At 39.7% G+C, this 12,199-nt stretch overlaps 1 protein-coding gene across 5 annotated transcripts in view; it reads left to right on the forward strand.

The window, feature by feature from the left end:
* The first annotated feature begins 3,841 nt into the window (after positions 1-3,841).
* The window catches only part of LOC139530506 (leucine-rich repeat and fibronectin type-III domain-containing protein 2), an 86,998-nt gene continuing 78,640 nt past the window's right edge, over positions 3,842-12,199 (forward strand). The window contains exons 1-5 of one of the 5 annotated variants that reach the window (XM_071326995.1): positions 3,879-4,046; positions 6,994-7,087; positions 8,034-8,103; positions 8,196-8,307; positions 8,497-8,730. The gene's annotated coding sequence lies outside the window, so the exon portion shown is untranslated. Of the gene's footprint in view, positions 4,047-4,072; positions 7,088-8,033; positions 8,104-8,195; positions 8,308-8,496; positions 9,390-12,199 lie in introns of those variants that run through there. The other 4 variants (XR_011666055.1, XR_011666054.1, XM_071326994.1 and 1 more) reach the window with 4 other exon arrangements.

Genomic DNA, 12,199 nt, shown 5'->3' on the forward strand with positions numbered 1-12,199 from the left:
CGCCTCGTCACTGTTGACATTGAGACTGGTGTTTTGCCGGTACTATTTAATGAAGCTGCCAGTTGAGGACTTGTGAGGCGTCTGTTTCTCAAACTAGACACTCTAATGTACTTGTCATCTTGCTCAGTTGTGCACCGGGGGCCTCCCACTCCTCTTTCTATTCTGGTTAGAGCCAGTTTGCGATGTTCTGTGAAGGGAGTAGTACACAGCGTTGTACGAGATCTTCAGTTTCTTGGCAATTTCTCGCATGGAATAGCCTTAATTTCTTCAGAACAAGAATAGACTGACGAGTTTCAGAAGAAAGTTATTTTGTTTCTGGCCATTTTGAGCCTGTAATCGAACCCATAAATGCTGATGCTCCAGATACTCAACTAGTCTAAAGAAGGACAGTTGTATTGCTTCTTTAATCAGAACAACAGTTTTCAGCTGTGCTAACATAATTTCAAAAGGGATTTTTAATGATCAATTAGTTATTAAGGTATTATTAACTTGGATTAGCTAACACAACGTGCCATTGGAACACAGGAGTGATGGTTGCTGATGATGGGCCTCTGTACACCTATGTAGATATTCCATAGCCGTTTCCAGCTATAATAGTAATTTACAACATCAACCTCTCTGGGATATGTGGGACGGTAGCGTCCCACGTGGCCAACATCCAGTGAAAATGCGGAGTGACAAATTCAAATAAATTACTATAAAAATTTAACTTTCATGAAATCACACATTCAATATACCAAATTAAAGCTACACTTGTTGTGAATCCAGCCAACATGTCAGTTTTAAAAAACAATGCTATTATCTGAGGATAGCATCCCAGCTAACAATCACAGACCATCATATTTCAACCCTCCCGGCACGACACAAAATGCAGAAATAAAGATATAATTCATGCCTTACCTTTGACGAGCTTCTTCTGTTGGCACTCCAATATGTCCCATAAACATCACAAATGGTCCTTTTGTTCAATTAATTCCGTTGATATATATATCCAAAATGTCCATTTATTTGGCGCGTTTGATCCAGAAAAACACCGGTTCCAACTTGCACAACGTGACTACAAAATATCTCAAAAGTTACCTGTAAGCTTTGTCCAAACATTTCAAACTACTTTTGTAATACAACTTTAGGTAATTTTTTACGTAAATAATGGATCAAATTGAAGACGGGATGATCTGTGCTCAATACCGGAGGAAAACAATGTGTAGCATGCTTTCTGGTCACGCGCCTCTAACAAACAGTACACTTCACTGGAGCCTCATTCTGAACATGGCTACTTCTTCATTTCTCAAAGGAAAAACCTCAACCAATTTCTAAAGACTGTTGACATCCAGTGGAAGCGATAGGAACTGCCGGAAGGTCCCTTAGAAATCTGGATTCCCAATGAAAACTCATTGAAAAGAGAGTGACCTCAAAATAAATAATATCTGAATGGTTTGTCCTCGGGGTTTCACCTGCCAAATAAGTTATGTTATAGTCACAGACATGATTCAAACAGTTTTAGGAACTTCAGAGAGATTTCTATCCAATATCAATAATAATATGCATATATTAGCATCTGCGACTGAGTAGGAGGCAGTTTACTCTGGGCACGCTTTTCATCCAAACGTGAAAATGCTGCCCCCTATCCTAGAGAAGTTAACAATGTCTACACTGTATTTCTGGTCAATTTGATGTTATTTGAATGGACAAACAAATGTGCTTTTCTTTCAAAACTGACCCCAAACAATTTGAACTGTAGTGTATAATTTTTAAAAAGGGGCAGAATCTCAATTGGTGGGAATGAAATGGAACAAATCACATCGACTAAATTTGTCTGAGTTCTAACTGATGAAAAGTAATTTTGGAAAGATCATATTCAATTTGTCTGCAGCAGTGATGAAATCTGTTGTTATGATCAGAAAGATCAGTGGTTTGGTTCATCAGGCTTGCTTCCTAACTCTATAATAGGGCTTAATTTGCTCATATCTCATGTACTGTAATATTGTCTGGCACAGTACATATGCCTCCTATGTTCAGTCGTCGAAAGGATATTAACAGCACGCCTAAAGAAGATACATTTTTTAGTTATAAAGGGGCAACCTTAGCCAGCATAAAACCCACATGGAAACGAGATTCTTAGATTTGGTAATTAACATATAAAGACTGGCTTATTTGACGGCAAATAAACAACAGTAGTTACTAATAACATACATCGCTAATGTATGACACAAAATATGGATTTTGTGACCATTTGATGACCGTTTCTATCCCAGGACCATTCAACTTTCGACTCACCCACAACAATTCTCCATAGATCTGCTGTGGATTACCCAGAATTCAATACCGTTACCACAGAGTTTTTAAACCCAGAGGTGCAACATAGCGAGAGAACGCTTGAGAAACAGGCCAAGCAGACAAGGCTGGGGTTTGGTGTTTGAGAAGTCAATGAGAGAAGTGAAAAATAATTCCTTAGTTGTTAATTTCCTCGAAAATCAAAAGGCACAACCTAGATTTGAGCCAATGTCCTAGTTGAACATGTTATTACTCCAACCTCATGAAGTGACAAAAATGGTTTGTTGAGATTGTTGTGGAATGACTTGACTGGCTTGCACCAGAGCCCCGACCTCAACCCCATCGAACACCTTTGGGATTAATTGGAACGCAGACTGCGAGCCAGTCCTAATCGCCCAACATCAGTGCCCAACCTCACTAATGCTCTTGTGGCTGAATGGAAGCAAGTCCCCACGGCAATGTTCCAACATCTAGTGGAAAGCCTTCCCAGAAGAGTGGAGGCTGTTATAGCAGCAAAGGGGTACCAACTCCATATTAATGCCCATGATTTTGGAATGAGATGTTCGACGAGGATGTGTCCACATACTTTTGGTCATGTAGTGTATATAATACAGACTACCTAAAAAAAAAAGTGAAAATAGACAAATGAGCCAGTGGATTATGATAATTTTCTGGTAAAAAAGTGGAGTTGCAAAAACATACGTTTGCACACTTTATTTTCATTTGCTCCATGGCTCAGGCAGCCAATGAAATGCAAGGCTGTTTGTCTCAGCTAAATTGCGAAGAGGAAGAACTTTGCAGCTGCTTCTGATTAATAAACAATGCCATGCTTGTGGGTGGTAACATTACAATAAAACCCAGCCCTGAAACGAAACCTAGGCTGAAAACAATTTGCACGTCATCGCATAGGAAAAGACACGGCATAGACACGGATTTCCACAAATTTCCCACTTCAAGGCCAAATATATCATACTTTTACTAAAATTATGATCTATTGGTGTAAATTCTTGTTCAACATCACTGGCCAGCTCGAAAAAGTGGATTTCTGCTGTTGTGGGCATTTAATAATGAATTATACCTGTTGTACCACCTTTCCTGTCCTACTTAATCCTAAAAGAGGGATGAAGACACACATGCAAACAAAGAAACAAAAAATACTCTTCATTACAGTCATCGTAATATGCATTTATTACAACACAGCTTCTGTGAAACAGGCTTTAAGAAGATTTGGATTGAGAAAAAATGAATTTCTGAGATCATAATGTCATTAGGGAACTGTGGCATTGCATAAATACCCCTGCTGTGTGCTATTTCAATAATTTTCCATAAACCATAGTAATCTGTCCTTCCTCCTACACCCTGGTTTAAGGGGGTTGTAGTATATTTGTTTGAGAAGCAGATGAAACCTTACTGCTATGAATTATAATCACTGGAACCCAAAATGGCAAAGATGGCTCAACGCAAACATATATGTATTTCATTTCAACCTGATCCTCAATCAAATGTTTGAGTTGGAGTGGTTGTACTATACTCCACCGGGTTTGTACTTGGACCGAACTTTTAAGTTGTAATGGCTGTTAGGAACACTCCTTCAGACAGTTAATATGCAGTAATTTCAGTTTTTCTAATTATCCTACAGTTCTTGTTTGTTATTTTTTCTTCTTCTCTCTAGGCTGGCTCTTTGTTCAGAGCTCAAGGTGTGAACTGACAGACCGTGAATGCTTGGCCTTGGGAGTATAGTGGACCCTATGGCAGAAAACCACACGATATAGGTAAGAAAGAGACTGTATAATATCAACTAAACCCTTTTGTTGCTGGGATAATTTACATAATCTCTCAACTCAAGACCCTGACCAACTGCTAATCATCATTGACCTGACAATTCTGGGCCCATATTAACAATGCATCCCAGAAAAGTCAAATGACCAAATCGCCCTCTAGTGGCCTCATGGGTGGAACTGTTATTAATATTTTTCATAATTTCATCATATATTTTTTAAGGCCTAAAATCCTGTATTTATATCTAAATATTTGGATGCAAACTGAAAATTGAATAGATTTTTAAATCTATATCTTATATGGTACAAGTGTTTTTCTGATTCACAGAGGTTGGGATAAATGCGGAAGACACATTTCAGTTGAATACATTCAGTTGGACAACTGACTAGGTATCCCCCTTTCCCTTTCTTTTTTTAAAGCCCATAACCATGTGTGTGAGGTGTATACTTTTGTTACAAAGAGATTTGTGCAAGACTACCAAGAAACACTGTGTGACCATGATTTAGCCCATAAAATATGTTAACCCTTGTGTAGTCTTAACATTCTGTATACTCCCCATGTCCTAAGGGTAAAAAATGACCCGCCTTCACCCCTAAAATAAAGCAGCATAATTGAATTTGAAATCCTAATTCTATTTTGCATGAAGAAACGACCTGTCATTCATAACAAACTTTGTGAGTATCTGGTTTTTCCCTCTTCACAATGCAGAAAGACTGCATTTAATCAGTGGACACCACTCCTTTTTCTTACAACACACCTGTCATAATTGTTTTCTTTACTAAAGTAGAGTTTTTTTTATTATTGCTAAAGGTACTGCATAGGTGTAAACATTTTTTTTTTTTGCAAGAGATAGCACTTGTATAGCCTAAGAAAATATTAAACATGTGCAGAAAGTAGTTTTGAATGCATTTTATTGAAGGGAAACAATAAGTCTTGAACTTTTTTGGCAACATAGTGATATATTCTTATATACTGTACAATGAGGAATTCAACTCAAAAATAGTAGTGTTCTCCCATTTTTTTAACCATTGTCCCCACCCAAAGAGATGTATAAACAACAACAATAAATAAGAATAAAATAAGATAATTGATACAAAATAAAAATGTGAAGAACATGTTTTACAGTCCTCCTTTGGAAGGTAGAATTGGCATCTCCTCCTTTTGCCTGCCCCAGCTGCAGCCTCAGGTGGATCAGGACAAGATTCAGCCCCCTGAACAGCTTTCACAAGCGCTGCTGAGGCTGCTGTGCAAGGGGAGGCGCTCCGTTCTTTGAATGTGTGTGGTTACTAGTGCCTTTCCCAGCTGCTCCAGGAACACCCTCTTGTAACGCTTATCAGGCATCCAGGTAGGGTTGATCTTGTTGCATATCACGGAGGCATTGTATGAGGACACATCAATTATGTTATGGAAGATGACCAGTCATCCTCCTGCAGCTGTAAGTTCCAATCGCCTTGTCCAGGTTGTCCAAGCCTCCTTTGCTGTGGTTGAAGTCCAGGATGATGGCTGGTTTCCTGTCCTCACGATCACTGATCACAGCCATTTTGCAGTGTGCTCAGGAGGACCACATTCTTGTTTCTACTGGACATCTGATTTTGTTTTTATCTATGACCTGTTGGCCACTGAAATGTGCACTCATGGCTTCAGCAAAGAGAGAACTGGGGGGACTGTCATATGCAGCACCTACAGTATATAGCCTCTGACTGCATTCCCCATTAGTAAACAATGCTTTCAAGAAATGTTTATTTTGTCTGAAATTGTTTTTATTTTGTCTGTGAACTTGAGTCGTGTGTGGGGTCGTGGAGGGGTGATGCTGCACATGCACAAGAAAGTTTTTAATCTCAATTTCTCATTGTGTGTGTGTGTGTGTCTTTGTGGTTTTTGTGGTGTGTAAATTATTTTATAACAGCCAGGTCAAAAATGACCCCAAGACAACCTTTGTACCCTGGTGGTGTACAGCTTTCATGGAAATATGAACAAAGGTGATGTTTCACTTTGTCTAATGTTGGGGTCACTCTAGGAAAATACATTGAATTTCAAGTTGAAAAAAATATCATTTAGGAGGTTTTCTCTGCTGTTAAACATAGTGGCGGGTCATTTTTTACCCTTAAGACAAGACAACGATCTTTTGGTATTTGTTTCATTAGTCCATTGTTGATACAGTCCCAAAATGGTTTGTATGTCAGCAATCAAGTTAATGTATGTACATTTCAAAATACAGAACTATGGCCCGTATGCTACATTTTTCGTTATGGCATTATGGGGTATTGTGTGTAGACCAATGACAAAAAAATCTTCATTTAATCCATTTAAAAATCAGGCTGTATCATAAAAAAAAATCAGGGGATGTGAATACTTTCACTGTAGTTTATTTATTATCCTAGTGTGAAATAGGCCTCATGTGAAACCATTTTCAAAAGTGCAAGAGATACTGTTGCATGTAGGCCTAGATTATTTATGGTTTGATCACGTGGAAATATCAAAACAGTATTTGAACATATCCAAAGCAATTGCATGTGGCACAGGAATCACTGACTCGCTGCATTTTTCTATTATCAAGACACCTGCTGGTTAATCTTAAAGAGCGACTACCCATAAAAACCAAGGAATACCTTTGAAAACGGCCTATGTCTATATGAATCAGAAACATTTATTATAGTCTCAAATTTGACGAAGTGTAAATAGGATACTTTTTGTGAGTCTCGTCTAAAATTGAGTTCAAAACCTCGGTGCGTCACAAAGAGTCAATTAAGGTTGGGTTTGATTTTACAATTATGTCAACAAATCATGCCCCCTTTTGCCAAGCTCCACGTGCAAATCCACTTCATTGAATGGGGCCTTGTGTGTCATCGCCCACCCCCAACCAATGCGTTCAAGAGATCACGGCCATTTGAGACTGAAAAGCCCTATTCGGATTGACCATGTAATGCATGCTTCCAGCAGGATGCACAGCCAACAACTATGGTTTGCATGCCCTGCCGAAGGAGCCGATCATCATGCGGAATAAGTGGTTGGAGTTCGTTGGTCCCCAGTGTTGGTGAGTATACCGGTAGCTACACTTCGACCCTGGGTCGTTACAGTATATTTTGATAATCATTATTACCATCATCACTAGCATAGATATGGTTAGTTAGCTAGCAAACAACTAGCTAGCTACCTAACTACCTCAATATAACTCAGATTTGGCTTGGAAACACTAACATTTCAAAAGGCAACTAATTAGTAGGAAAACCTTTTGTCATGATTGTGATGTTGCCAGATTGATTTTAGATGCAGTGGGACGTTAGCCAGCTAACTAAGATTGAGGGGACCACCTTATTTTAGCTAGATAACATCAGCAATGCTAGCTATTTTTGACGAACTTTGCCGGTAACGGTAATAGCAACATTGCCATCTCTCTAAAGTAAATTTGACGAAATAATATGGCAAAGTTGTTTCCTACGAATTATTTGCCTACTTTAGGAATGCCATCGTATTTCCATGCCAGTCTTATTTAGTGTAATTTAGACGAAACAATCACTAGCCTCTAACCTGCAACCCATGTCTAGGGCACAGATACATATTGGATGCAGCTATGGTGGTACTAGCTAACTCATGTCTGACTACAACAGTTTATTAATTAGCAGCAACAAACTCAACCCAACCCAGGGCCATAGCAAAACATACTACACAGTTGGTTGCGTCACTGGCCTGAATCTAATCCAATCTGGTTCCAGTCAGTCTACATCTGTAAAGCATAACATTTGCATGAAAATGCAGTGGAATGGGACAATGTTTTAGTGTGTTGTGTGAAGAATCCAATACTTCACCTTGTATGCATTACAAATCACATTATTGTGAGAGCATCTACTGTATGCATTTCCTTTTTGGGTTTTTTGTTTTTAATGGAATTAGCTTCCAAACGAGATTACTTTATTTCTCGAGCTATGTTTATGATTAAGGGATGGTGACAATCGTTGAACATGTTTTTCTGTTATACAAAGTGCACAGTTGGGTGTCAGACTGAACCCCTGGTCATGAATGGATGCATGGGACCTACCAGAAGGAGAAAAGGTAGGTATCATATGATCTCCAGCAATGTGATTGCAATGGTTTAGCAACCTCCAAAAACAATTGAATTCACTGTTCACTTGCTATTTTCACAGCTTGTCAGGCAAGACCTCAGTCTCCCTCTGTAAAAAGGACACGCCATCATGAGGACTCTAGTGACCAGAGTTACTGCCCTGATGACACAGACGGCTTCATCAACAGTGACAGGTAATGTGTGTTATTTAACAAGTTGTATAAAAAAAATACCCAGCTTGATAAAATAGTAGGCTAATTCCCCAGCCAAGCAGATACAACAAGTAGAGTAGTTTTGGTTGTGCAGTCCATGAGCAAAAAACGTTGTCCTTTCTTCAAAACAAAATGAACCACTTGTCTGTCTATTATATCACCCTGTCACAGGCCCTCCCAGTCAACACCCCTTCATACGATTTCCTGCTGCACTTGTTTGAGAGATGTCCCGTCTGCAGCCGAATATGCAGCATCGAGAAGACCAGCAAGGGGGCATCATGCCCTCGCTGTGAGCATTACTATGAATGGGACAGTCAGCCACATGTTGGCAAGTTTCTGGCCTGCAACCTTCACCTGTCAGTGGCAACAGCTTTCACAGGCTCATCATTTGTACAAATAGAGAAGGTAACCCACTTCATTACTTTGATACATTTGATAACGTAATGTATGTAAACTGACATGATTTGTTGCTTATTTTGTACTTCTTAGATGTATATAATGTCCAGGGCGTAAACCTAACCTGGTGGAACCAGCCTGATCGCTGAGTTCACCATTCTACTTCCCTTCCTGAAGTGAAATAGAAAGGTGAACGCAGAGATCAGGTTGGTTCCACCAGGTTAATCATAACCACCATTGTAATCAGTGCTCTGTGTGTGTGTATTTGTATGTGACCAACCAGTATCTTTGATGAGGGGCCAGGATCTGATCTACGCTGCTATGCTCATCAATGGCATGCAAATGTAAAATGTAACGGGTCTCTGGCAAAGACCTCACCTCTCGCCTGCTCACCAACAGCCGTCGATGGGGAGACAATAATTAGGTAGATTTAGTCTGACCTGTTCAAACTTCAACGTTGTACCTGTTTGTGTGTCAGATATTACCTATCCTAACTGCCATTGGTAATAGAACAGTAACTGTATATGTTCACAGAAACATGTATGGCGCCAGCACATGGAGACTTGCAAGATGATGTGCTGAAGTCCTGACTGACTGACAGGCGTGATACTGATGTCTCTGAATGGAGAGCATTAAAAGGCACTCAACATAAACATTTTGCGAGATCATTTTTACTTGTGTTGTCTTTTTATTATTGAATTGAATGGTATCAGTCAATATGGGGAGAAACCTATTCTGCACCAGGATCAGATAACTCTAGTTGTATGCGAGACACCACACAGGAAGGTATGACCACTCTGACATGTTTGCCAAGGTAGCCCCATTACCACCAGGCAAAATGCAGATAGGCACAGTATCTGTATCGGCAGGGAATGACAATGAAAGATGAAAGGTGCACATTGTTATATTAGCAGAACACTGCTTCTATGGTATTATGTTAAGGGTTGTTTATTCTACACGAGCGTTATTCCATTTGAAAGTTATCACTTAGTTTGCAATTGCTGAATTTATGTAGATATTATATTCTCCTCATATTACTCTGTCGGCTAAGGACCTATTCAAACCTTTCTTCGGCATTTCACAATACATCTGCCTGTAGTTATTATAAACTCAACCTGCAGGAGGTTTGTTTGTTGTGATTGAGTGGGGGGAAACCGCTGCGGGCAAGGCCTGACAGATGGTGTGTCTTGGTGGTGGCAAGGACACACCCAAGAAACACCCACATCAAGCCAACTCACGCTTGGCTTCTGTCATGGCTGCCAGCATTTCTTGTCGTCTCCTAAATATCTGTTGACTAGGTGTGACTCTTATGACTAAAGAGCCATCATGCATTCAGTAGCTTTTATTTTTACCCCTAAGAGTAGGAGTAAAATGTATATTCTCAGCACTCAACACTAGTTGCCAAATTAACACTAAATCTGTCCATTTTATTGCACATTTTATCACAGTGAGTGGATACCCCCTTTAATGGTGCTCAAGATTAAAGGGTGACTGCACTTGATTTGGCATAATTTTTCATCAATGCTCATTAAGAAATGCTAGCGGCCTTAACTGAAGGCAAACAAGTTATCTTGTGGTTGGGATTTGATGTGGGCGTTTCTTGGATGTGTCTGCCATTCAATCACAACAAACAAGTGCAGTAGTGAGTACAGCGAGTAAGATAAGCTAGCTTTGCTATGGAGAGAACAAAGTTTTGAAGTTGAGGACCTCTCCCTTCGTGACTGCCTCACCATCTCAAGAAGGTCAGCTAATTCAGGTCTATATGTAGGCTAAAGCCTGTGCTGACCTTGTTTAGCCAAGCTGACAGCAGCTAGGTAGAATAGCTTGGTGATAGCTGCAGCTGGCTGTCCTATCTAGCTGATATTTCTCTGTCAAATCAGTTATGGCAAGATAGCAAGAGCCAGTGTCTGGAATGTGCTTCATAAGACACTTGTTCTATAACACTTTGCTACAAATATAGCCTGCAACTTAGTTTCAACATTTCATAAAATCAAATTTTATTGGTCACATACAGTTGAAGTCGGAAGTTTACAAACGCTTAGGTTGGAGTGATTAAAACTGGTTTTTCATCCACTCCACAAATTTATTGTTAAACTATAGTTTTGGCAAGTCAGTTAAGACATCTACTTTGTGCATGACACAAGTAATTTTTCCAACAATTGTTTACAGGCAGATTATTTCACTTATAATTCACTATCACAATTCCAGTGGGCCAGAAGTTTACATACACTAAGTTGACTGTGCCTTTAATTTTCTGGAATTTTCCAAGCTGTTTATGTCATGGCTATAGAAGCTGATAGGCTAATTTACATATTTTGAGTTAATTGGGGGTGTACCTGTGGATGTATTTCAAGGCTTACCTTCAAGCCTCTTTGCTTGACATCATGGGAAAATCAAAAGAAATCAGCCAAAACCTCAGAAATAAAATTGTAGACCCCCACAAGTCTGAGCAATTTCCAAATGCCTGAAGTTCATCTGTACAAACAATAGTACTCAAGTATAAACACCATAGGACCACACAGCCGTCATACCGCTCAGGAAGGAGACGCGTTCTGTCTCCTAAAGATGAACGCACTGCTCCAAAACCGCCATAAAAAAGCCAGACTAGGGTTTGCAACTGCACATGGGGACAAAGATTGTACTTTTTGGAGAAATGTCCTCTGGTCTGATGAAACTAAAATAGAACTGTTGGCCAAAATGACCATCGTTATGTTTGGAGGAAAAAGGGGGAGGCTTGCAAGCCGAAGAACACCAACCCAACCGTGAAGAACAGGGGTGGCAGCATCATGCTGTGGGGGTGCTTTGCTACAGGAGGGACTGGTGCACTTCACAAAATAGAATGCATCATGAGGAACGAAAAGTATGTGGATATATTGAAGCAACGTCTCAAGACATCAGTCAGGAAGTTAAAGTTTGGACGCAAATGGGTCTACCAAATGGACAATGACCCCAAGCATACCTCCAAAGTTGTGGATAATTGGCTAAAGGACAACAAAGTCAAGTTATTGGAATGGCCATCCCAAACCCTGACCTCAATCCTATAGAAAATGTGTGGGCAGAACTGGAAAAGCGCGTGCGAGCAAGGAGGCCTACAAACCTGACTCAGTTACACTAGCTCTGTCAGGAGGAATGGGACAAAATTCTCCCAATTTATTGTGGGAAGCTTGTGGAAGGCTACCTGACACGTTTGACTCAAGTTAAACAATTTAAAGGCAATGCTACCAAATACTAATTGAGTGTATGTAAACTTCTGACCCACTGGGAATGTGATGAAAGAAATAAAAGCTGAAATAAATCATTCTCTCTACTATTATTCTGACATTTCACAATCTTAAAGTAAAGTGGTGATCCTAACTGACCTAAGACAGGGAATTCTTACTAGGATTAAATGTCAGGAATTGTGAAAAACTAAGTTTAAATGTATTTGGCTAAGGTGTATGTAAACTTCCGACTTCAACTGTACACATATTTAGCTGAC

This window comes from Salvelinus alpinus, chromosome 9 (assembly GCF_045679555.1).
Source record: "Salvelinus alpinus chromosome 9, SLU_Salpinus.1, whole genome shotgun sequence".
NCBI lineage: Eukaryota > Metazoa > Chordata > Actinopteri > Salmoniformes > Salmonidae > Salvelinus > Salvelinus alpinus.